The following is a 26759-nucleotide window of genomic DNA, read 5'->3' on the forward strand; positions in this document are numbered from 1 at the left end:
ACCCCGAGGTCATCACAGAGGACAAGGGGGCACTCTTTACGTCTGGAGGAAAAGAAATGTAATCTCCAAGCACAGAAAGATTTCTTCACAGTGAGAGCTGTGAAAATGTGAAATAGACTCCCTCAAGAGTTGGCTCTGGCCAGCTCAGTGGATTGCTTCCATAAAGGCCTGGATTCTTTCTTAGATACACAGAATATAACTGGATACTAACATTTATAGGCAAAGTGGAATCCAGGGAATATTCGATTGCCTCTCTGGGGATCAGGAAGGATTTTTTTTCCCTGCAGGAGCATATTGGATCATGCTTTGCTGGGTTTTTATGCCTTCCTCTGGATCAACTGTGGGTGTAGGATTATAACTTTTTTTTTTTTAATAGTTGAACTGGATGGACTTTTGTCTTTTTTCAGCCAGACTAACTATGTAACTATGTTCTCCAGGGCTCCCAGAGTCATAAAGTTTATTAGTGTTTTTCAACAGTGCCCGGAGGTATTCCATTGTAAGCTGTGGGGGTAGATGGGTGGTACGTCCTCCATTTTCCCGTCTTTGTTGGGTGCAAAGTGTGGGTCACATAATAGGCCTTCCCTTTACTTGTGCTGTGCCCATCAGTGCCCCAGGACAGGGAGGAGGCCATTTTCAAGGAAAACTGAACCTTAAGGTGGACCTCCATCGTGTACACTGAACAATAAACTGGACTTCATCACCATGTCAATGTACCCCTTCGCTGTCAGTTATTGCCATTTGGAGGGACATACTGAGTCGATGCCCCCTCCACCTGTCCAACGTATCTCCACTACCTCACTCCTAGTAATGGACTGGAGTCCTGCAAAGCACATAGCGCGTACTCCATGCACGCTCTGTTAACTGTTTCTCTTCCATACCTAGTGCTTAGGCTGGCAATGCTGATATGCTCTCATTGCTATGGGAGATGGACCGCCAGGGTAGATAACGGCAACTTCTTCGCTGCAAAAGGAAGGATTGCCCATCACAGGAACGTGCTTCATGACAGGCTGCTTGTTAAGCCTCCGTTACCATTGGTAACCACTTGCTTGTACTCTACACTGTGTTAACCCTTACGGAGCTGTCTTCATACCCCAATGTGTTTTAACTCGACCCACGTTGTAGACTTGTGCAGCATGTGTCGGTTACTTGCATACACTACTTTAGTAACTTCCGACCAGGCAAGGACAAAGTTTTAAAAACCTTAGCATACAGTGCACAGAGGGCAAACAGTCTTTTCCCTAACTAAGGTTGTGGCTTCCCCAGCATACCGGCACAGGTGAAGGCCATGACAAGGAAAGTCTATAGTGGCGGATCCCCAGAACTGGTATCTTCAGGGTGGACTGCAAGTCCCAACGGTCTTCCTACATAGTGAGTGGTCTTTGCAGACTTCAGCAAGCAGGGCTAGCAATGCAGGACTGAGCCCCCTTTCTGTGGAAAAGCTGGAGGTTACATGCTGGGGTTTGTCTGTGTCTTCCCATGCAGCAGACAGATTGGGCAGAGCCTTCTCCCCTTTTATTTACAGCACAGGGAGAGAGGCAGAGCTCAGCAAAAAGTGCAGGAACTGCATTAACTCTCCCCTCCCAACTAGGACAGCCAGCTGTCTCACTGACCCAGCTTTACAATCCGCTTACACCATGTTTTGGACCTCTTTGATACATTGTAAAAGGTCTACTCTAGAAGAGAGTGTTGGCTTTTTCCCAACATTTTTTAAGCTGTTTGTCTGGATTTTAGCTTTAAGAATTAGTACTCAAGATGACTAATTTATTAATAAAAGGCCATTTATCTCCTAACTGGTTTGTTTCTCAGAAGGCCAGCAATGAGATAATACTGATTTAATAAGTTCCTCCAGGACATCCAGATAGCTTTATGGTCCATAAAACTTTCAGTCAACTCTGACTTCTTTGTGATTATTCCACATCCTTGGCTGGTTAGATTTTCACATTACTTCCCTCTTCTGTGTATCATATATCAGCTCTCATTATCTTCACCTTTCAATCATAAAGAAGACAGTTCTTTTTTTTCTTTTTTTCCTCTTTTATTACAGATTGTGGCTTTAAGTGGATGAAATGCATTCCTTTGTAAAAAAAAAAAAAAAAAACAGCAACCTTAATCACCAGAAGTAAAATACTCGTGCCAGCTAATAATCTGTCACTGTTTCTGTTTAAGTTTTGTGCCACCGCACTTTTTTTGTTCTTTACCAGCAGAATTTGCTGACTCCCAAAAAGATATTGCCACACCAATCATTTACAGAATAATGATGCTTTATTTGAAAAGAGACACTGAAAAGAGCAAAACGTTTCTGGCAGCTGCTTGCGATTTTAGGACTAAGTAGACTGGAATTTATTCTCTCTTTGGGCCAACTTTGCCAGGGAATCTGTGCAGAGTTATAGACCGAAATCCCATTTACACCGTGTACAATACCCATTGTGAGATTTATGAAAAGTGTCCACATCCTTCCAAATGAATACCTGACTAAAACAGGAAGTTCATTTAACCACTTGAGCTCAGGTTTTACCCCCATCATGACCAAGCCATTGTTTTACTATTCAGCACTGCACAACTTTAACTGGCAATTGCATAGTCATGCAACACTGTACCCAAATTATTATTTTTTCCACAGAAATAGAGCTTTATTTTGGTGTTATTTGATCACAACTGTTTTATTTTATTTTTTGCTATATGAACAGAAAAAGACTGAACATTTTGGAAAAATATTTTCTATATTCTGTTCTAAAACATTAAAAAATAAAAAAATTTCATAAATTTAGGCCAAAATGTATTCTGCTACATGTCTTTGGTAAACAAAAAAAAATATTTATATAAATTGGTTTATGTGAAAGTTATGGTGGTATTTGATCACAACTGCGGTTTTTATTTTTTGCTATATAAACAAAAAAAGACAACATTTTGGGAAAAAAATATTTTCTATTTTCTGTTTTAAAACATTAAAAAATCTAATGTTTCATAAATGTAAGCCAAAATGTATTCTGCTACGTGTCTTTGGTAAAAAAAACAAAAAAAAAAGTTTATATAAATTGGTTTGTGTGAAAGTTATGGTGGTATTTGATCACAACTGCGGTTATTATTTTTTGCTATATAAACAGAAAAAGACTGAACATTTTGGGGAAAAATATTTTCTATTTTCTGTTCTAAAACATTAAAAAATAAAAAATTTTAATAAATTGAGGCCAAAATGTATTCTGCTACATGTCTTTGGTAAAAAAAAAAAAATATTTATATAAATTGGTTTGTGTGAAAGTTATGGTGGTATTTGATCACAACTGTTTTATTTTATTTTTTGCTATATAAACAGAAAAAGACTGAACATTTTGGGAAAAAAATATTTTCTATTTTCTGTTTTAAAACATTAAAAAATCTAATGTTTCATAAATGTAAGCCAAAATGTATTCTGCTACATGTCTTTGGTAAAAAAAAACAAAAAATAAAGTTTATATAAATTGGTTTGTGTGAAAGTTCTGGTGGTATTTGATCACAACTGCGTTTTTTGATTTTTTGCTATATAAACAGAAAAAGACTGAACATTTTGGGGAAAAATATTTTCTATTTTCTGTTTTAAAACATTAAAAAATCAAATTTTTCATAAATTTAGGCCAAAATGTACTCTGCGACATGTCTTTGGTAAAAAAAACGATTATATAAATCGGTTTGTGTGAAAGTTATAGCATTTACAAACTACAGTATATATACTGGAATTTACACAGCTATTATTCTATACTGGTAATAGCGGTGATCAACCACTTATTACCACAGATTGCCCACCACACTGTGATAGTGTGGTGGGCAATCTGGTGCTAGCTGATGCTGGCTGGGAGGCACACTAACTGTCTAACTGACACTGACATCACTAGTGACACTAATACAGTGATCAATGCTGATACTGTACACTGTCACTGTACTACTGACACTGGCTGGGAAGAGGTTAACATTTAGGGGCAATCAAGGGGTTAATTATGTGTAATGTGTGTAATATGTACTCCTTTTACTTTATGGCTGTTTATTCTACCAAGGAGAATAAACAGCCAGAACACAGCCGATCAGCTGATTTTAGCTAAACTCATTACCTGAAATCAACTGCCAAACTCATGCTGTGTTCAATCAAACATGCATGCCCCAAACCCAGAAGTTCGGGTGCAACGTACCAGTACGTTGTCTGGCCTCGTTGTGCCGCTTGCCCGAAGCTGCAGGATCAGGTACACATCATTCTTGTCAAGGCATGCCTATTGTAGGCACTTTTGGCTGTGAACATGTCATCATGGGCACTTTTTGTAAGCAGGTTCAGTTATCTAGTCTGCCACTAGGTGGCTCTGTCCCAGAATAGCATGTGATGACAGAGAATAGTGTAATCAGGTGCTAGGTCCCTTTTAGCAAGAACCCTCTTGTAGTGATGTCACGGATGAGTCAGTGCCCATATACACTCATCGGCCACTTTATTAGGTACATCTTGCTAGTGCCAAGCATCCCCCACACCATTACACCACCACCAGCCTGAACTGTTGATACAAATCAGAATGGATCCATGCTTTCATGTTGTTTACGCCAAGTTCTGACCCCACCATGTGAATGTCGCACCTGAAACCAAGACTCATCAGACCAGGCAACATTTTTCTTCTATTATCCAATTTTGGTGAGCCTGTGTGAATTGTAGCCTCTTTTGCCTGTTCTTAGCTGACAGGAGTGGCACCCGGTGTGGTCCTCTGCTGCAGTAGCCCATCTACTTCAAGGTTCGATGTGTTGTGCATTTAGAGATGGTATTCTGCATACCTTGGTTGTAACGATTTGTTATTTGAGTTACTGTTGCCTTTCTATCATCTTGAACCAGTCTGCCCATTCTCCTCTGACCTCTGGCCTCAACAAGGCATTTTACTCCACACAACTGCCACTCACTGGATATTTTCTCTTTTTCGCGCCATTCTCTGTAAACCCTAGAGATGGTTGTGGGTGACAATTCCTGTAAATCAGCAGTTTTTGAAATACTCAGACCAGCCCGTCTGTCATCAACAACCATGCCACATTCACAGTCACTTAAATCCCTTTCTTCCCCATTCTGATGCTCGGTTTGAACTTCAGCAAGTTGTCTTCACCACGTCTAGATGTCTAAATGCATTGAGTTGCTGCCCTTGTGATTGGCTGATTAGCAATTTGTGTCACCAAGCAATTGAACTGGCGTACCTAATAAAGTGGTTGGAGAGTGTATAAGCCACACGGAAGGAACCTTAGGACACTTGGGGCATGGGAGCCCAGATGGCTGAAGGGTGAATTGCTGTATACTGTTTTCACATGTGACTGTTGCAGTTCATCCACTGTATGTGATTGACAAAGTACTGTCAAGTGACCCGGGATAGTATGTCTGTGACAAGACTGTAAATGCCATCTCCTGAAGCAACACCAGTAAAGTGCAGCAACTATACTTCTTTTGCTTGGACATTCCTTTCTTCGGAATATAAAGGCTAAAGGCCCGGGATGTCATGGAAAGGCCTTTGGCCAGGAGTTGGGCACAAGATGGCGAAGGTTTAAGACTTCAAGCAGGTGGGTGTTCTAGGAAGAAGTGGGGTGGGGACTTGTACTCTTTGGCACCAACCTACATGGAAGAAAAATATATTTGAAATATATTTTAAAAATATTCTTCCCAAAATTTATTGCCATATATTTGAAATGCTACAATTTTGGTCATATTCAATATATTTTAAAATATATTTCAATAAATATATATATATATTTATATATATATATATATATATTTATATATATATTTATATATACTGCATGTTGAAATGCGTTTTTATTACAAAATTATATGAAAATTATTTTTAAAAATACATTTCAAATGTACAAATCTACATTTTTGGAATGCATTTACAAATATATGTCAAACTATTATATATATGTTAAAATTACTATTTTTATATGTTCAAAACAATCTAAAGAATATATTTAAACTAAATCTATTTTTAAAAATATATATTTTTTAAAATATATTCTTCATATTTTTTTTTTATATTTTTTTTACATATATTTGTAAATGCATTCCAAAAGTGTAGATTTGTATTTTTAAAGACATACAGTATATTTGAAATGTATTTTTAAAAATATTTTTCGTATAGTTTGTAATAAAAACGCATTTTAACATGCAGTATATATATATATATATATATATATATATATATATTTGGGGCGGCACAGTGGCTTAGTGGTTAGCACTTCTGCCTTGCAGTAATGGGTTCAATTCCAACCATGGCGCCTCCTGCATGGAGTTTGCATGTTCTCCCTGTGTTCGCATGGGTTACCTCCAGGTACTCCGGTTTCCTCCCATGCTCCAAAGACATGCTGGTAGGTTAATTGGCTCCTGTCTAAATTGTCCTAGTTTCATCCCTGGCCATGCGGGATCTCCTGCATGGTAGGGGTTGGGGAAAGACCTGGCAACCTACCCTGTAAAATAATTGCTAAGAGAATTCATGGAAAAAGTCACTTACAAGTGACAGTCCATGCAATCACCAAGGGTTGGATAAAACTGAATGGATAGATAGATAGATAGATAGATAGATAGATAGATAGATAGATGATAGATAGATAGATAGATAGATAGATAGATAGATAGATAGATAGATAGATAGTATATATACTATAGATAGATAGATGATAGATAGATAGATAGATAGATAGATAGATAGATAGATAGATAGATGATAGATAGATAGATAGATAGATAGATAGATAGATAGATAGATAGATAATTTATTTATTGAAATATATATTTTTAAGCGCTGAGCAAACTGTTGGCGTTATATAAATTCTGAATAATAATAATATTTTTAAATATATTGAATATGGCCAAAATTGTAGCATTTCAAATATATGGCAATATATTTGGGAACAATATTTTGAAAAAAATTTTTCAAATATATTTTTTCTTCCATATGGGAACACTCAGCCATTTACAAGCCCCCTTATACCCCGACCGGTCTGTGGCTATGTTGCCCCATACACAGCAAACTGTGATGCCCATCTTTTCTGCTTTCAACTCAACTTCAGAAACATGTTCACTTGCTGCCTAATATATGCCATTGACTTTTAGATGCCATTGTAACAAGATAATTAATAATATTCACTTTTATTCACTGTCAGTGATCCTAATGTTATGGCTGATCCGCGTATATTCCATTTTAGCCGTGTTAGACAGAAGTTTGTCCATTCCATTTTACTCTATTTCCCCCAGGTAGGGTTAAGATTCATTTTATATTGGAGAAGGATGTTAAACAAATGAGGCATCTGTGATGTGATGAAGAGAGAATGAGTATGTAGTTGGGTTCATCGTTATGGATTGTTCCAGTCTGCTGTGCTTGGTCACACTCAGCTATCATCGCCGCTCGGTGCGCCACCTTCCAACAAGAAATGCTCAGACAGCTGTCAGAGATACACTGAACCTGCCATCCCAATCAGCTGTCAAAATGTTCAGTTCACTCAGAAATCAGGGACATATACTTTGCATTTGAATTTCAAATTCATGCATTTGTATTTTTTTTTTTAAAATAAAGTCCTAATTTATGATCAGTAGTCAGTAGATAAGTAGGTCAGTTAGTTACCCAATTCTTTAAGTCTAGGTTCACACCTATGCAGTTTGCGTTGGATCTGTTTCCGTAGTGCGTTTTTGCACATGTGTTTTTGATGCATTATTGATGCATTTTGCGTTTTTGTGTTATAGTTGCTGGGCAGATTAAAACACATAATGCATCAAAAACGCACTACTGCAGCATTTCCATTGAAGTCTATAGAACCAAAGATGCAACTTTTTGCTTTCAAAAAAGTCCCTGACCCTTTCCAAAAAAAAACCACTCTGGATGAAAACACGGAGATGTGAATGTGTCCCATAGGAAATCATGTTAAATGGACTGTAGTGCGTTTCTGCAAAACGCAAAACACTGCGCAAAACGCTTAGGTGTGAACCTAGCCTAAAGCGGAGTTCCAATGAAAATAAAAAAAAAATAATAGCAGCTACAAAAACACTTACCTGTCCCTCGATCCCGCGGTGTCCCCCCTGCAGCCCGTTTCACGGGCCACCCTGTGTTCCCGACACCAGCATCTTCAGTGTGGACACCCGACTGTGACAACTTGCGGCTTCACAGCCAGGTGCTCACTGTGCATGCGCGACTAGCACTGCGCTTTGTGAATGGTCCTGTAGTTTTCTGGGACCTGTTATATGTCCAAGAAGACTACGGGGAGAAGGACAACTTCAGCTTCTGATCACCTAGGCCAGGGGTGTCAAACTGGCAGCCCTCCAGCTGTTGCAAAACTACAAGTCCCATCATGCCTCTGCCTTTGGGAGTCATGCTTGTAACTGTCATTCTTGCAATGCCTCATGGGACTTGTAGTTTGGCAACAGCTGGAGGGCCACCAGTTTGACACTCGTGACCTAGGTGATCGTAGTGGAAGTGGGAGTGTGTACCTCTCAATTTTGGGTACCCACTCCCCAAAGGTGCCAATCATTAAAGGGGTGCGGGGGAGCAGTCCTTAAAGTGGAACTTCCCCTTTTGGGTGGAGCTCCGCTTTAACTAAAAAAAAATGAATCAGTCAATCAAACTTTTTGATATTGGTCTAGAACAGAGGTCTCCAAACTTTCTAAACAAAGGGCCAATTTACTGTCCTTCAGATTTTAAGTGGACCAAATTTTGTCCAGTGTGAGTAGAAAATGCCCTGACATCAGTTGGAGTAAAGAGTGACCCATCATTGGTATTAGTGGGAGGGGGATATTGTCCTGTTGTTGGTATCATGGGAATTAATAGCGCCCCATCATTGGTGTCACTCAGTGGGAGGAATAGTGCCTCATCGTTGGTGTCAGTTACAGGAATTGTGCCCCATCATTTGTGTCAGTGGGAGGAATAGGGCCCCATCATTGGATTCAATGGGAAGAATAGTGCCCAGGGGCGGACTGACCATTTGGAAACTCGGGCACTGCCCGAGGGCCCAGGGTCAGTAGGGGGCCCCATGAGATGCCCCTGATAACTTCTTCATAGGCTTTTTTGAGTTTGGGCAAGGACACAGGGGCCCCATGATCCCCTATTGCCCCGGGGCCCGATGAGTTGTCAGTCCACCCTGATAGTGCCCCATTGTTGGTGTCAATGGGAGGAATAGTGCCCTAATGTTGGTATCAGTGACAGGAATTATGCCCCATTTTTGGTGTCAGTGAGAGCAATAGTACCTTGTATCAATGGGAGAAATAGTGTCCTAAGGGCCAGATAAAGACAAACAAAGGGCCGCATCTGGCCCCCGGGCTGTAGTTTGGAGACCTCTGCTCTGGAAGAGAATTTCTCTTTCTTTGATCATTTACTTAAATTGGTTGTCTAAAATGAAAAATGAACAAAGCATAGGGCCTGATTTCTCAATAGGCATTGTAGGCATGTGCCTACAGGCGCCCTCCCTAGAAAGGTGCCCGTCTGTATGCATTTTTTGGGGGTTTTTTGACAGCTGTCCTGAGAAGTCCCGGAAACGAAGGTCTGTCACAGGCAGCTGAGCTGCTTGCAGTGAACTTAGTGTAGATGGCGCCAAAACAGATGCTGCCAGTTGGGGAGGGTAACAGACATAACTTGCGGCACACAGATCCCTCCCCCTACCCCCCGGCTCCTGGTCCAAATAATCTGATCAACCAGGCTTGCAGTGATTGGGCAGGTCTCAGGAGGGGGTGTGGTCACCTTGGAGGTGACCGCACCAGCCCGCTGTCTGGTGCAGGTGTGACAGGCTAAGTCAGGGAGGAAAGTCAGCAGAGGAGTCCGGATTGGGGACAGTCAGGACCTAGGCAGAGAGGACAGGCATAGGCAGTAAGTCCCTGTCAGTGATCAGAGTGGAGGAGCTTCTCCACAGCTGTCCTGCACATTAAGGAGGGGGGAGGGGAGGGTGGGTCGCACTGAACAGGTCACTGTGTACACAATGCAAAATCACCCCTCCACAGAGATGGGGGGGGGAATGTGATCACCAGAGCTCCCCCCACCACAGTGCAAGGGGACCTCTGCAGATCCTGATGTAAAGGGGACTCTGATGTAAGAGGGAACACTGCAGACCCTGATGTAAAGGGGAATGCTGCTTTGATTTAAGGGGGGGGGGGCTTTGGTGATCAGAGACCACCTTACATCAGAGTTCCCCTTTACATCACAGTCTGCAATGTTCCCCTTCACATCGTGGTTTACGGTGTCCCCCTTACATCACAGTTTCCCTTTACATCAGAGTCTGCAGAGGTCCCCTGTGCACTGTAAGGAGGGTCCCTGCAGATTCTAATGTAAAGGATAACTCTGAGGACTTTGATGTAGGAGGAACTCTTGTGTAGGGGGGCCTCCCCCCTCCACAGTGCAAGGGGACCTCTGCGCTGTGGACCCTGATGTAAAGGGGACTATGATGTAAGAGGGAACACTGTGGACCCTGATGTAAAGTGCTTTGGTGACCAGAGACCAACTTACATCAGACTTCCCCTTTACATCACAGTCTGCAGTGTTCCCCTTTACATCACAGTCTGCAGCATTCCCCTGTACACATATAAAAATATTTACATAAAAATATTTTATCAAGAAAAAAAAATTGGTTCTATTATATTTTTTTGGGGGGGAGGGGGGAGGGACAGGGGAGCTTCAGAATTCTCTGCCTATAGGATCCTGTGATGTAAGTCTGGCCCTGACAAAGCATATCCCTTCTACAGTGTGTACTTGCCTCGATCCACAGCACTCAAAGCCAAACTCCAGGTAGAAACGTATTCCCTTTTTTTTTGCTTGTGCTTTCCTACCCTGAGCAGATATGTCTCTAAAGCAGAACTACACTGTATATGAACATGAAAAAACTTAAAGTGCTATTTAATTAATTTTTAATGTTCAAAGCACACTCCCCCATCCATCCATGTCTCCATGCTTTATTTTGCTGAGAAATCATTTTGAAAAACACCACCCTAGCATTTCTGGCCGCGGCCATCTTTAGTAGGGGCAGATGGTTCATGGAGCATTTACCTCTTGGAATCCATCTGTCCCTTAGCTCAGGCATACAGACAGGGGGTGTGCCTAGCTGAGAAACCCCTCCTCTCCTGAAGACTCCTGGGATGTATGATATCATTTACATAGGCATGAAAACTAGGAAGAAAAAAAAGTAAAAAAAGAAATGTAAAAAATTGTTTAATAAGTAACAATGATATACTTTCCTATCTAGTTACTAATATGAGCAGCATAGTGATTCAATATAGTCAATGTTGATTGGGAGTGAAGTTCTGCTTTACTCTAAGAGAAAATGAATGTGTATTTTTTTAATCATAGGCTTCATTCCCTGTGATTTCCACATTGTAAGATCTGTGGCTGCTGTGTCCTCTATTGCCCCAGCCAGGGGAGGGCACAGCCTGTGATTGACAGCCTCAGCTCTGTTGCTGTGTTCTGTCTGGAGAGGGGGGTGTATCCCTTCCCTCCAATCAGCTCTCAGAGCTCTCCTCACAGATATAACTTTAGCTTCCCGCCCCCTGCCTTTCAGAGCTGAGAGATCCTGTGTAAATTCTGCACTGTGAATGGATGCAAAGGAAATAGGGTTGCAGATAAACAGGTACAGGTACAACTTATGTAGGAGGGTTTGTTTCACCACTGTGTATCACCTGAGGCCAGTCACTTCCCTGGTTATGTATAAGCATTTACAATCACTTTAACCTCTTGGCGCCGGCCAATTGCAAATGTGCGGCCTCCCGACGTCTGGGCCTAGACGCCGAGCAGCCGCACATTTGCGTTCTACTAAAAAAAGACATATGTGCTGAGAGCGCGCGCCCTGCACACTCCCAGCACACATGTCCGGTACTCACGGAAAGGTCCCGATCTCCTCTTTTCATCGGGACTTTTCACGATCATGTGACCGCCGTGACGTCGTGTTACGGCGGTCCCATGACTAAACCCCGCCCCGCCTCCCGGCTTCTGAAACCCTTAAAGGGTCGGAAGGCGCTGGTGCCAAGGTGTTAAGTCTCGTCCCATATTTAGTGTTTTTTATTGTCCTTCGCTCTCTCACTTCAGCACCGTGTGGTTTGGCGCACATGAAAACATGCATGTTTGCAAATACGTGGGGGGCTAAAGGGCAGATCGTTTCTGTGCATGTTGGGAAATTGCACAATTTTGCACATGTTCCTAACATGCACAAGTGTAAACCTAGCCTAAGGGCTCATTCACATTAGTGGTTGGGGAGATGGTAAAACCCCGTGGTTGAGCCATGCTTTTATAGAGCATGACTCAAAAAACATTTTCTGGGGTTCTAATCCATCTCCACTCTATCCAAAGCTAGAAAAAAAGCTTTGCCTTTAGTTATTTTCTAAAATAAAATTCTCGTTATTTCCTTCTCAGAAAAAATTTAGCCAATGAGTTGGAGGGCATGCGAGCCACCAGCGTCAGGTCATGGACATGGTAACTCGACGTGGGCACTGATGTTTGCTATATCAATCTCTAATATTTATGTGGCTTAGAAGCTCTCAAATGGCTTTTGCGCTCACGGGAGAATGAACCGTTTTCTCCTGGCGAGGCATTTTACCCGTCTATCAAGGTAGCTCTTGTGCTATCAGAAGAGTGCATGTCAGCTAATAGCCTGCTCACCTTCCCCAGACCTGTAGATATCATATTTTTCTGGAAAGATAGCAATAATATAAAAAAATCAATAAAATAAATGGCAAGAACTGTGTAAAAATAAATCTGGGAGGGGGTGATGGCTAGTTTGCTGGTATACCAGAATTTTCGCTTAAGCATAGTTCATGTTTTTTTTCTTTTTCATGTTAAAGAATATCTCTACCGAAACCTTTTTTTTGGGTTACAGACGGATGGTAAAAGTTATTCACAAACCTGAAATGAAACTAAAACAGTACCGCTCAGTGCCCTAGTATATTGCGCCAGCCGGCTCCTACTGCTCCCAGTGCCGATCAGGCTGAATAAAGGCTCATCAGGACTACAACAAAATGGCGCACTGTCCAGGAACACTACGAGTCTCATCTATGTTAAAGTGGCATCAACTTAGGGTCCTACACACGGAAGAACTTTCTGTAACGTGTTTCTCCCAATACGGTCCTTAATTGTAGAGGCCTATGATTAAGTCCTATATTGGGTGAAACGTGTTAGAAGGTGTTCTCCCATGGGTAGGAGACCAGGCTGAGGCCACTTTAACATTGATGTGACTGGTGGTGTGCTTGGACAGTCTAGAATTAAGCCCCAGTTTGTAAAAAGAGTATAATACTAAAATAGAATAAAATAATTAAAATACTCTAATGCGTTTCACCCAATACGGGGCTTAATTGTAGAGGCCTCTATAATTAAGCCCCACATTGGGTGAAACATATTGGAGAAGGTTCTCCCATGGATAGGAGACCAAGCTGAAGCCACTTAGCTTCCAGTCATAGATTTGACTGGTAGAGTGCCTGGACAGTGTACGGCGGGTGCCATTTTATTCTGTTCACAAACTGGGGCTTAATCGTAGGAGCTTCTACAATTAAGCCCCACATTGGGTGAAATGCATTGGAGAAGGTTCTCCCATTGATAGGAGACCAAACTGAAGCCACTTAGCTTCCAGTCATAGATGTGACTGGTAGAGTGCCTGGACAGTGTATGGGTGGGTGCCATTTTATTCTGTTCACAAACTGGGGCTTAATCGTAGAAGCTTCTACAATTAAGCCCTTTATTGGGTGAAACGTGTTAGAAGGGGTTTTCCCATTGGTAGGAGACCAAGCTGAAGCTGCTTTAACATAGATGAGACTGGTAGTGTCAATGGACCTGGACAGTCTATGATTAAGCCCCGGTTTGTGAATAGAATGAAATGCTAAAATAGAATAAAATCTTTTTTAAAACTCTAATCTCATTCAATCCAGGGCTTAAAATGATTCTTCAGCCTATAAATAGGCCAGCTCGGGATTTTTTTTTTCAACATACTGTCACCCTAGCAGTACAGTGTCACCATAGTGACACTGTACTACTTGTGGGGGGTGATGAAGATTTTATTTTTATTTTTTTACACTAATCGCTTTTACACCCATAAAGGCTGTAAAAGCAATCATTTCTCCTTTTCTCTGGCTGCATTCCTGCAGCCTTTGAGAACTACTGTGAGAGCTGTGATTGGTCACAGCTTGTCACATGGTACAAGGCTGTTGTGAATAGCCCTGTACCATGTGATCTCTGTGATCATTCACAGATTTCACTAGTAGTAAGCAATGATGTCAGGAAGTGACATCTTGTGTACTACTACCAGGGGTGGACTGACAACTCATGGGGCCCCTGGGCAATAGGGGATCATGGGGCCCGTGTGCCCTTGCCCACACTCAAAGCACACCCAAAAAAGCCTATAAAAAAGGTACCAGGGGCATTTCATGGGGCCCCCTAGTGACCCCGGACCCTCTGGCAGTGCCCGAGTGCTCGAATGGTCAGTCCGCCCCTGACTACAATGCATGTGATCTCTGATTGGCCAATCAGTGATCACATGAATCGGGACCTCACACAGAGGTCTCGTACATCGATGAGTGCTGCGCGCTCCCAGTGAGCGCGCACAAGCAGTGAATGCAGGGGCCGTTTATAAACAGAAACCTGCTTCGGCACTGCTCCTGTCCAGCCGTTTATGTACATGGGCCAGACGGGAAGTGGTTAATTTGGATGCACATGGGGCCAGTCGATATTGTCCAATCAGCTCATACCATTTCTCTTCGTGGGTTGGACTAGCGTCCGAAAATATTGAGTCCTTCTGATTCAAATTCTTCTGATTTGATAATGTATCAAATATATAGCAATCTTCCAGAAAGACTGCAAAACTTTTTAATCCATCCAGACCAATGATTGTGCGAAACTGAATGCTGAAGATATGAAACGAATCCTGAAAACGAATCGGTTCACCATAAAGAATTTGATTAAATAAAATTCTTCAATCAACGAATGCAGCCAAAACAAAGCAAAAATTTCTGGCATGCAGATGTCTAGTTTTAACCTTTTTTTGATGATTATTTCGGCTTGAGGCAGTATATTTTCCAGCTTTATTAAGATCCATGTATCTATTTCTAACTTTCTTTATTGGATTGGATTCGGGTGCCTTGTAGCAGGCCTTGAAATTCATCAATACGTCAGGGATTGCTCCAGCATTGTTTTTCCTTTCTATCTCCTATCTCTTTCTTTTGTGGGGTAATGCGCCCAATACTTGCCCATTGTTTTGTATATCAACTGCATATGGCTAAATGGTTAGCATTTCCGCCTGGCAGTACAAGGGTCACTGATTCGAATTCCAACCACAGCACCACTTGCCTGGAGTTTGCATGTTCTCCCTGTGCTTGCGTGGGTTTCCTCCGGGTACTCCGGTCTCCTTTCATACTCCAAAGACATGCTGGTAGGTTAATTAGCTCCTGTCTAAATTGTCCTTAATATGAATGTGAGTTAGGGACCTTAGATTGTACGCCCCTTGAGGGTTAGGGACTGATGTGAATGTACAATATATATGTAAAGCGCTGTGTAAATTGACGGCGCTATATAAGTACCTGAAATAAAAGAAATACATATTTAATGGTCATTTATACAATTTTTAATTTAACATTTAGATATTTTATTGAGTGGGAGGTCGTTCCAGTGCTCCCTTGGTTTGTGCACTGTGCAGGTCGCCGGCAGCCTAGTGATGTAGCAGTCCTGATTTTGGTTTCAAGCTATATTGTAAGTCACTATTATCAATAATGTATTAGCGCTTAATATGTCTTATCTTTAGCCATGTGTCTTTGATATCTGTACTTGTATTTCACACCAACCGCCCATCTGTCCCTGTTTAGAAATAGAAGCACGTTGGATTCTCATGTAACATGCATATGTATTGATTGGTGGTCTAACTAGCAGCCATCTTGCATCAGCTATGTTTTTTCACGGCTTTAATAGAATCTTTAACTAGTTTTGGACCACAATAAGTGATTATACAGTAGCGGTCCAGAAGCTTATACCAGACTGATGCCCGGTATTTTTTTTTCTGCCGCAGATTCTCTATTTTATCAAAGTGATCCGAGCTGTTAATTAGCTGCTGAATCACTTTTACAGGCAGCGCCCTCCCGCTGCCTGTCATTTCCCTGCTGCCTCACCGCCCCCCAGTGCCTCTCCGGGCTATCCGTCCCACTAGAAAAATGCAACTGAAGCTGGTAATTCTCCTGGCTTACAATTTGGGTGTAGGATTATAACTTTTTCTTTTTTTTTGGTTGAACTGGATAGACTTTTGTCTTTTTTTCAGCCAGACTAACTATGTAACTATGTAACTATATAATAATTCACAAAAAGAACATTGGGAACTAGAGATTGCACAGAAGGGCAACCAAACTGATAAGAGGCATGGAGGAGATCAGCTATGAGGAAAGATTAGAGGAACTGAATGTATTCTCTCTTGAGAAGAGGAGATTAAGGGGGGATATGATCTCCATGTATAATACATAAGGGGGGATATGATCTCCATGTATAATACATAAGGGGGGATATGATCTCCATGTATAATACATAAGGGGGATATCATCTCCATGTATAATACATAAGGGGGGATATGATCTCCATGTATAATACATAAGGGGGGATATGATCTCCATGTATAATACATAAGGGGGATATGATCTCCATGTGTAATACATAAGGGGGGGTATGATCTCCATGTATAATACATAAGGGGGGATATAATCTCCATGTATAATACATAAGGGGGATATCATCTCCATGTATAATACATAAGGGGGGATATGATCTCCATGTATAATACATAAGGGGGATATCATCTCCATGTATAATACATAAGGGGGGATATGATCTCCATGTATAATACATAAGGGGGATATGATCTCCATGTATAATACATAAGGGGGATATGATCTCCATGTATAATACATAAGGGAGGATATGATCTCCATGTATAATACATAAGGGGGGATATCATCTCCATGTATAATACATAAGGGGGGATATGATCTCCATGTATAATACATAAGGGGGGGATATGATCTCCATGTATAATACATAAGGGGGATATGATCACCATGTAGAATACATAAGGGGGATATGATCTCCATGTATAATACATAAGGGGGGATATGATCTCCATGTATAATACATAAGGGGGGGATATGATCTCCATGTATAATACATAAAAGGGGCGGATATGATCTCCATGTATAATACATAAGGGGGGATATGATCACAATGTATAATACATAAGGGGGGATATGATCCCCATGTATAATACATAAGGGGGGATATGATCTCCATGTATAATACATAAGGGGGGATATGATCTCCATGTATAATACATAAGGGGGGATATGATCACCATGTATAATACATAAGGGGGGATATGATCTCCATGTATAAAACATAAGGGGGATATGATCACCATGTATAATACATAAGGGGGTATATGATCTCCATGTATAATACATAAGGGGGGATATGATCTCCATGTATAAATACATAAGGGGGGATATGATCTCCATGTATAATACATAAGGGGGGATATGATCTCCATGTATAATACATAAGGGGGATATGATCTCCATGTATAATACATAAGGAAGATATCATCTCCATGTATAATACATAAGGGGGGATATGATCTCCATGAATAATACATAAGGGGGGGGGGATATGATCTCCATGTATAATACATAAGGGGGATATGATCACCATGTAGAATACATAAGGGGGGATATGATCTCAATGTATAATACATAAGGGGGGATATGATCTCCATGTATAATACATAAGGGGGGGATATGATCTCCATGTATAATACATAAGGGGGGGGGATATGATCTCCATGTATAATACATAAGGGGGGATATGATCACCATGTATAATACATAAGGGGGATATCATCTCCATGTATAATACATAAGGGGGGATATGATCTCTATGTATAATACATAAGGGGGGATATGATCTCCATGTATAATACATAAGGGGGGATATGATCACCATGTATAATACATAAGGGGGGATATGATCTCCATGTATAATACATAAGGGGGGATATGATCTCCATGTATAATACATAAGGGGGATATCATCTCCATGTATAATACATAAGGGGGGATATGATCTCCATGTATAATACATAAGGGGGGGATATGATCTCCATGTATAATACATAAGGGGGATATGATCACCATGTAGAATACATAAGGGGGATATGATCTCCATGTATAATACATAAGGGGGGATATGATCTCCATGTATAATACATAAGGGGGGGATATGATCTCCATGTATAATACATAAGGGGGGGGATATGATCTCCATGTATAATACATAAGGGGGGATATGATCACAATGTATAATACATAAGGGGGGATATGATCTCCATGTATAATACATAAGGGGGGATATGATCTCCATGTATAATACATAAGGGGGGATATGATCTCCATGTATAATACATAAGGGGGGATATGATCACCATGTATAATACATAAGGGGGGATATGATCTCCATGTATAATACATAAGGGGGATATGATCACCATGTAGAATACATAAGGGGGGATATGATCTCAATGTATAATACATAAGGGGGGATATGATCTCCATGTATAATACATAAGGGGGGGATATGATCTCCATGTATAATACATAAGGGGGGGGGGATATGATCTCCATGCATAATACATAAGGGGGGATATGATCACCATGTATAATACATAAGGGGGATATCATCTCCATGTATAATACATAAGGGGGGATATGATCTCTATGTATAATACATAAGGGGGGATATGATCTCCATGTATAATACATAAGGGGGGATATGATCACCATGTATAATACATAAGGGGGGATATGATCTCCATGTATAATACATAAGGGGGGATATGATCTCCATGTATAATACATAAGGGGGATATCATCTCCATGTATAATACATAAGGGGGGATATGATCTCCATGTATAATACATAAGGGGGGGATATGATCTCCATGTATAATACATAAGGGGGATATGATCACCATGTAGAATACATAAGGGGGATATGATCTCCATGTATAATACATAAGGGGGGATATGATCTCCATGTATAATACATAAGGGGGGGATATGATCTCCATGTATAATACATAAGGGGGGGGGATATGATCTCCATGTATAATACATAAGGGGGGATATGATCACAATGTATAATACATAAGGGGGGATATGATCTCCATGTATAATACATAAGGGGGGATATGATCTCCATGTATAATACATAAGGGGGGATATGATCTCCATGTATAATACATAAGGGGGGATATGATCACCATGTATAATACATAAGGGGGGATATGATCTCCATGTATAATACATAAGGGGGATATGATCACCATGTATAATACATAAGGGGGGATATGATCTCCATGTATAATACATAAGGGGGGATATGATCTCCATGTATAAATACATAAGGGGGGATATGATCTCCATGTATAATACATAAGGGGGGATATGATCTCCATGTATAATACATAAGGGGGGATATGATCTCCATGTATAATACATAAGGGGGATATCATCTCCATGTATAATACATAAGGGGGATATCATCTCCATGTATAATACATAAGGGGGGATATGATCTCCATGAATAATACATAAGGGGGGGGGATATGATCTCCATGTATAATACATAAGGGGGGATATAATCTCCATGTATAATACATAAGGGGGGATATGATCTCCATGTATAATACATAAGGGGGGATATGATCTCCATGTATAATACATAAGGGGGGGATATGATCTCCATGTATAATACATAAGGGGGGGATATGATCTCCATGTATAATACATAAGGGGGGATATGATCTCCATGTATAATACATAAGGGGGGATATGATCTCCATGTATAATACATAAGGGGGGATATGATCTCCATGTATAATACATAAGGGGGGATATGATCACCATGTATAATACATAAGGGGGGATATGATCTCCATGTATAATACATAAGGGGGATATGATCACCATGTATAATACATAAGGGGGGATATGATCTCCATGTATAATACATAAGGGGGGATATGATCTCCATGTATAAATACATAAGGGGGGATATGATCTCCATGTATAATACATAAGGGGGGGATATGATCTCCATGTATAATACATAAGGGGGGATATGATCTCCATGTATAATACATAAGGGGGGATATGATCTCCACGTATAATACATAAGGGGGATATGATCTCCACGTATAATACATAAGGGGGGATATGATCTCCATGTATAATACATAAGGGGGGATATGATCTCCATGTATAATACATAAGGGGGGATATGATCTCCATGTATAATACATAAGGGGGGATATGATCTCCATGTATACTACATAAGGGGGGTATGATCTCCATGTGTAATACATAAGGGGGGATATGATCTCCATGTATAATACATAAGGGGGGATATGATCTCCATGTATAATACATAAGGGGGGATATGATCTCCATGTATAATACATAAGGGGGATATGATCTCCATGTATAATACATAAGGGGGGATATGATCTCCATGTATAATACATAAGGGGGGATATGATCTCCATGTATAAATACATCAGTAGTTCATATAGTGAACTCGGTGTAGAGCTACTCACCCTGAGGTCATCACAGAGGACAAGGGGGCACTCTTTACGTCTGGAAGAAAAGAAATTTAATCTCCAAACACGGAAGGTTTCTTCACAGTAAGAGATGTGGAATAGACTCCCTCAAGAGTTGGTTCTGGCCAGCTCAGTGGATTTCTTTAAAAAAGCCCTGGATTATTTCTTAGATACACAGAATATAACTGGATATAACATTTATAGGTAAAGTTGATCCAGGGAATATCCGATTGCCTCTCGGGGGATCAGGAAGGAGGAGTTTTTTCCCTGCAGGAGCAAATTGGATCATGCTTTGCTGGATTTTTATGCCTTCCTCTGGATCAGTTGTGGGTACAGGAATAAAACCTTTTAATGTAAAATGTAATAAAATAAATACAAAAAATGTAAAGCACCCCCATTCGGCCATGCTCATGGGTAAAGGTGAACACTTACATAGGTTTCACACACCTACGTATGTAATCAGTGTTCGCTCCACACCTGTGAGGTATCGTCACAAACATTATAGTGAGAGCAGTAATTCTAGCACCAGACCTCCTCTGTAACTCTAAACTGGTAATCTGTAAAGGCTTTAAAGCGTTGCCTATGCAGAATTTTAAGTACTCTAATTTGTTACCATTCCATGAGTGTGTGCAATTTGAAAGTGTGACATGTTAGGTATCCATTTACTTGGCGTAACATCATCATTTATTTTTCACCAAACAATTTGGTATTATAATGTGTTTGTGTGCATTAAAATTCATTATAGTGTTTTTTTTTCCCAAAAAATTTTGCTTTTGAAAAATTACTGAGCAAATACTGTGTGACATAGAAAATCGTGAAATGCACCATTCCATTCTCTAGGGCCTCTGCTTAAAAATGTATAATGTTTGGGGGTTCTAAGTAATTTTCTAGCAAAAAATACAGATTTTTACATGTAAACAAAAAGTGTCCGAATTGGCCCGGTCTTTAAGATTTTAAAAAAGTTTTTGTTGATTTCTAGTAATTAAAACATTCCAGTCTTTTGGACTTTAGTTAATATTTTGTGTGTATTGAGGATGTGGCACCCTGGTCTACCATAGACTCTGATATTTGGTATTTGAATACCAATAGCCTGGTCACATTTTCAGCAAATTTCAACAAAGAAACTTTTTGACCTCTAAGGGCGACATTGTTTTTGTACCCTTTTCTTTTCTCTGTTTTTATCATTTGCTTATATTTTCTTTTATAAAGCCCTAGTTATATTATAGAATTTGTAAACCCAACATTTCATATTCCTGACATGTGCCTGCTGTACCATATACTTGTTTGAAAGAATATCCTGTTCTCTGTATTGCTTCCTTTGTGTGAATTCCCTGGTTTTCCCGCCAGACGTTCCTGCTTTCCTATTAAAAACTGAACACACTAGGCATGATGAGAGCACAGGAGGGGTCACTTCTCTAGCTTTTCTGGGAATTCAGGCTGCTCTCCTCCAATGATCAGACTTGTCCTGGCACCCCCCCCCACTCCCAGCCATTCACTGGGAAGACCAGTATACTGTTTTCTCCCATAGCTCTCTGTGCTCCTTGTGCAACTGAGAATACACATGTGATCACTCATAAAAAAAGGGTAAAAATGTATTTATAATGTTTTTATATCTATACACAAATGTTTTGCCTTTCATATTTTAACCTGAACGGGTTGTTTTACAAAGTGAGGGTTGACATGTACTTTAATTTGTATTTTTGTATCTACCTGAAGTTTGGCTTAAATAATTTGGTGAAATAGTATAGTGATTCTACCAAATAAAGAAAAATACATTTTTTGTAGCTTAATTTTTTTTATTTCTCATCTTTACATGATTGAGCTCCATTTTCTGCTGATAAGATAGCTTGTCTGTCCCCCTGATGAAGTCACGTGACCCGGTGACGCAACACGTAGGGGAGGGGCTCTGACGTCACGACATTGACTCGGATAAGCACGGCGAGTACAGCAGAGACTGCAGGCCATGCTGACAGCTTCTTTATATACTGCAAATGCAATTTATGAGGAAGGAGACCCCAGGAGGGGAAAACAAAGGGGAAACACCAATCCATCCATCCATCCATTCCTGACAGTTATCAGGCACGATTACTGCAGAGACCCCAGGTGGATCAAAGATCTAATTCCAAATCATCTACTTGCCATTTGGAAAACTGCATACAGGAGGATTACCCCATCAGTCCAGTAAGGACAAAAAGCCAATTTTGCCTATTATATTAGGCAAAGTTTAAGGTGAGCGCATATTAAGACCACACTGCACTTGGATTGTGGGAATAAGAAGTTCACCTTTATTATCCACATTGAAAGAGGACTTTATATAAGCACAGATTTATTGATTTTTGTTCACTATTAGATATCACAAATGATTATAAGCACAATTATGGTTTATTATTTTTGCATGATGGCATAGGTAATAGATGATCAATTCCTGCAATATTGATCATATTGTATAGGGTATAATTTATTGATCTGGAAATTATGTATCACAGATTATTTGTATAGGAGCGCGGCACTATCAGTATAATATATTTTTTCTCTGGCGATTCACCATGGATTTCCCCTCTTCATCCTTAATTGTTGCCAAGGCAATGACCCCAACAAGCCAACGTTTTTTAATTGACTTCTGCACCTGAAATATTCCTCAGAAACGAGAAATTGTCAAGCCAACTTATGAGTCAGGATTTAGTTGTAGCACGTCCTCCTCTGTCTTTCATTACCATATTTGAGCTCCCTGTTAAATGGTAAATGAGGTAGCTCATCGTGCATTTCTTCATTGTTCGGAGTACTGGTTTTTCCCCGTCCTTCTTCCTGCTCAGTGCGGTGGTGACATCAATCCATGCATGTCGCATCCCTCAACGTAGTTGTTACCAGCCGAGCTTGCAATGGCACCAGACCTGGACGGGAACAAACATAATTAACTGATTGTAACCCTAATGCCTCTTGATTGAAATACATTACAATCTCCATAACACATGCCGCCACCGTGCTGAACACAATCTGGGCCTTGAGTCCATCTGATTATACGAGGAAAGTATCATACATATTCCCATAGTAATTGCTCTCCATTCCCAACCTGTAACAATGAGGAAATCTGCATAAGATTCCTGGAACATTTTGCCTCTGGCTCTCTGTGTGATGTATGGCTGTCCTCTGCTGCAATGTAGACTTTCATCTCACCGAGTTTGCCTTCAAAGTGAAGATGTCCTTTGCTGACCTTGATAGCTTGTGGTCAAGAACCCGATGCTGTTGCTTTCTTTCTGGCCTAATTATAACATGTAATGTATTAGTAGGATACGGTGTAAATTATATAGTAAAAGGTTATTCTGGTCATATTAGTCTGACAAGGAAGATCCTTTATGATATCACCTAGAGAATCCAATGACATGTGGGTAGGCTGCAGTCAATACCTCCATGGATCACAATACACATTCAGTCTGCCTGGAATATTTTGTTTTAAAGTGATTGTAAAGCAATTTATTTTATTAAAATAACAAACTGCAGAATGTCCTATCAGCAATTTTCTTAAAAACATATATTTTTTATAGATTTATAGTTATATATATTTATTATATATATTTATTGTGATGTTAGGGGAGTTTTAAGTGGTTTTGGTTTAAGCTTTAACTGGTAATTGTGCAGTCATGCAGCACTGTACCAAAATTAAGTTTAGATAATTTTTTCACACAAATAGAGTTTTTTGGTGGTATTTTATCACCAATGGGTTTTTAATTTTTTATTATATAAATGATAAAAGGTCGGAAATTGTGCAAAAACATTTTTTTTTTACTTTGTTCTATAAAGCATATACAGATACACAAAATGTATACATATAAACCAATAAAAACAATTACAAAATCTAATTTTTTCAAAAATTTACGTGAAAATGTATTCTGTTACATGCCTTTGGTAAAAAAAAAAAAAAAATCCCAGTAAGTGTATATTGAATACAGTAGTTTGTGTGAAAGTTATAGCGTCTACAAACTAAGGTATATACTGTATACTGGAATTTTTTTTTTTAACATATACTGGTAATGGCAGTGATCAGCGACTTATAGTGGGACTGTGATACTAACTGATGCTGGGTGGGAACTGACACTGACATCTTCAGTGACACTAATACAGTGATCAGTGATAATACTGACATTGTACAAATGACACTGGCTGGGAAGGGGTCAACATCTCGGGTAATCAAGGGGTTAAGTGTTTACCTAGCAAATGTTAATGTGTGTAATATGTGCTGCTTTTTACTAAAAATCTATTTGTTCTCTCTGTACAGAGCCCTGTGTTGTTTGTTAACAGAGGGCTCTGAGCTGTGATTGGACACAGCCAATCAGCAGGTCCCGGCCATGAATCATTGGGCGGGACTTGCTGACAAAATCCAGTTGTGTCTAACCACAGCGGGGGGGATGGGGGGTGGCTGTGCTTGTGCCCTGTACCTGGAAGAGGCCAGCAACATACTTATACTTTGCTGTGCCTGTAGGAGCCTCCTGTCCACAGTACAATGTGGATGGACGGTCCTGAAGTGGTTAAAATAACAAGCATGCTATACTTAGCTGTTCTGTTCAATAGTATTGTATAGAGCGGCCCCACACTTCCTCTTCTGGTGTCACCCTCTGGTGCTCTAGGCTCCTCCTCTTCTCCCAGTGTCCCTTAGCAAGTCCTTTGTTGTGGTGGCACTTGTGCGGGCTCGATCCCAAGCTGGGCTGTGTGCATCTGTTGACAGCATGGCTAAGCCCCGCCTCCTGCTCCCTCCTCACAGAATTTGATTGACAGAAGCAGGAGCCAATGGATCCCAATGCTTTCATTAATGATCCTGAGCTGGACTGTGTGCATCCATTGATGCACACAGCATGGCTCAGCCCCACTCCTCACTCCCTTCTTACACGATTTGATTGACAGCAGCTGGAGGCAATGGCTCCCACTGCTCTCAGCTAAGTCCATGGAGGCACGAAGAGAGAGCAAAGCAGAGAGTGTCCATCCACCACACAAATGCAGAAAATACAAAAATTCCCCAGCATACTGCCCATATAGTCAGTACAAGAAGCCTATTTAAAATGTGTCTAAACCCAGAAACAAAAATGTAATATAGTACAACTTACTAGTCCTTATATATGGTGAATGAATTTACTTTCCTTTGTTTCTGAGTTTTTTTTTTTTCCTTTATCTAGTAATCTTGCCAGTAACACACTTCCTGTTTTAGTGTGACAACAATCATTCATTGTACTGAATCTATACCCCTTCCATCTTTTTTTTTTTTTTTTTTAGGTGCTGTTTTTTTTTTTTTTTTTGCTTCCTCCTTTTTCGTCTAGGCAAGAATGGCATTGCACACACATGCACAGTTTTGCTGAAGGGCTCTTCCAGGCTTCAGAACCTTGCAGATACCTTTGGCAAGTCAACGCACATACAAGTTTTCATGCACAAACGCACTGCAGTGAGGAAGGTCCGGGACCTCCTTTCACTGTGCATGCGTGACCACAGCTCGGCATATGCCAAATGCACCAAAGACCTCCGCTAGGTCAGACAGAGCTCTGTAGTACATCGGCGCATGTGCCAGTCTATTAAACATGGCCAGGGGGCAACGATCTATGAGACTGAAGTTCCTCTCATTTCCTTCTCCATTGGTTTCAAAGCACTTTGGAAAATGGCAACATTTTACTCATTTTAAAAATAAATTAAAAAAATTAAAAATATCAATTTCACTCATCCCTATTCTTCAGGATTGATCAATCTTTTCTCATTCAGTTCATTCTTTCAAGCTTTTTTCCACTTCCACATTTTGTACCTCGAGAACTTCATTGCAATGATAACTACAGTCATGGCCAAAAAATATTGGCAGCCATGCATTTCTGTCAGATAATCCACCACTTCCCTCAGAAGTTGCAATTACATATGTTTAGGCATTCTTATGTTTATTTCTTTTGTTTTTATTGGTATGACACAAAAAAGTGCCAAAACTTACCTGAAGAAGCCAAAATCCTTTTAGGAGAATGTGCTGTAGAGGGACTAAACAAAATTACAGCTTTTTGGTAAAACCCATCATTCTACTGTTTTCAGAAAAAGAAATGAGACCTTTAAAGAAACGAATACAGTCCCTACAATCAAACATGGTGGAGGTATACTGATGTTTTGGGGTTGTTTTACTGCTTCAGGCA

The 26759-nt window shown here is 40.3% G+C and overlaps 1 long non-coding RNA gene across 1 annotated transcript in view; it reads right to left on the reverse strand.

Annotated features, from left to right (window-relative positions):
- Positions 1–22872: 22872 nt before the first annotated feature.
- Positions 22873–26759, reverse strand: part of LOC149456915 (uncharacterized) — a 162883-nt gene continuing 158996 nt past the window's right edge. The window contains exon 3 of the long non-coding RNA XR_016313782.1: positions 22873–23501. This is a non-coding gene — a long non-coding RNA (uncharacterized LOC149456915). The remainder of the gene's footprint in view (positions 23502–26759) is intronic.

Source organism: Staurois parvus, unplaced genomic scaffold (genome assembly GCF_062004578.1).
Source record: "Staurois parvus isolate SC_StPar_1 unplaced genomic scaffold, SC_StPar_1.0 ptg000342l, whole genome shotgun sequence".
Lineage (NCBI taxonomy): Eukaryota > Metazoa > Chordata > Amphibia > Anura > Ranidae > Staurois > Staurois parvus.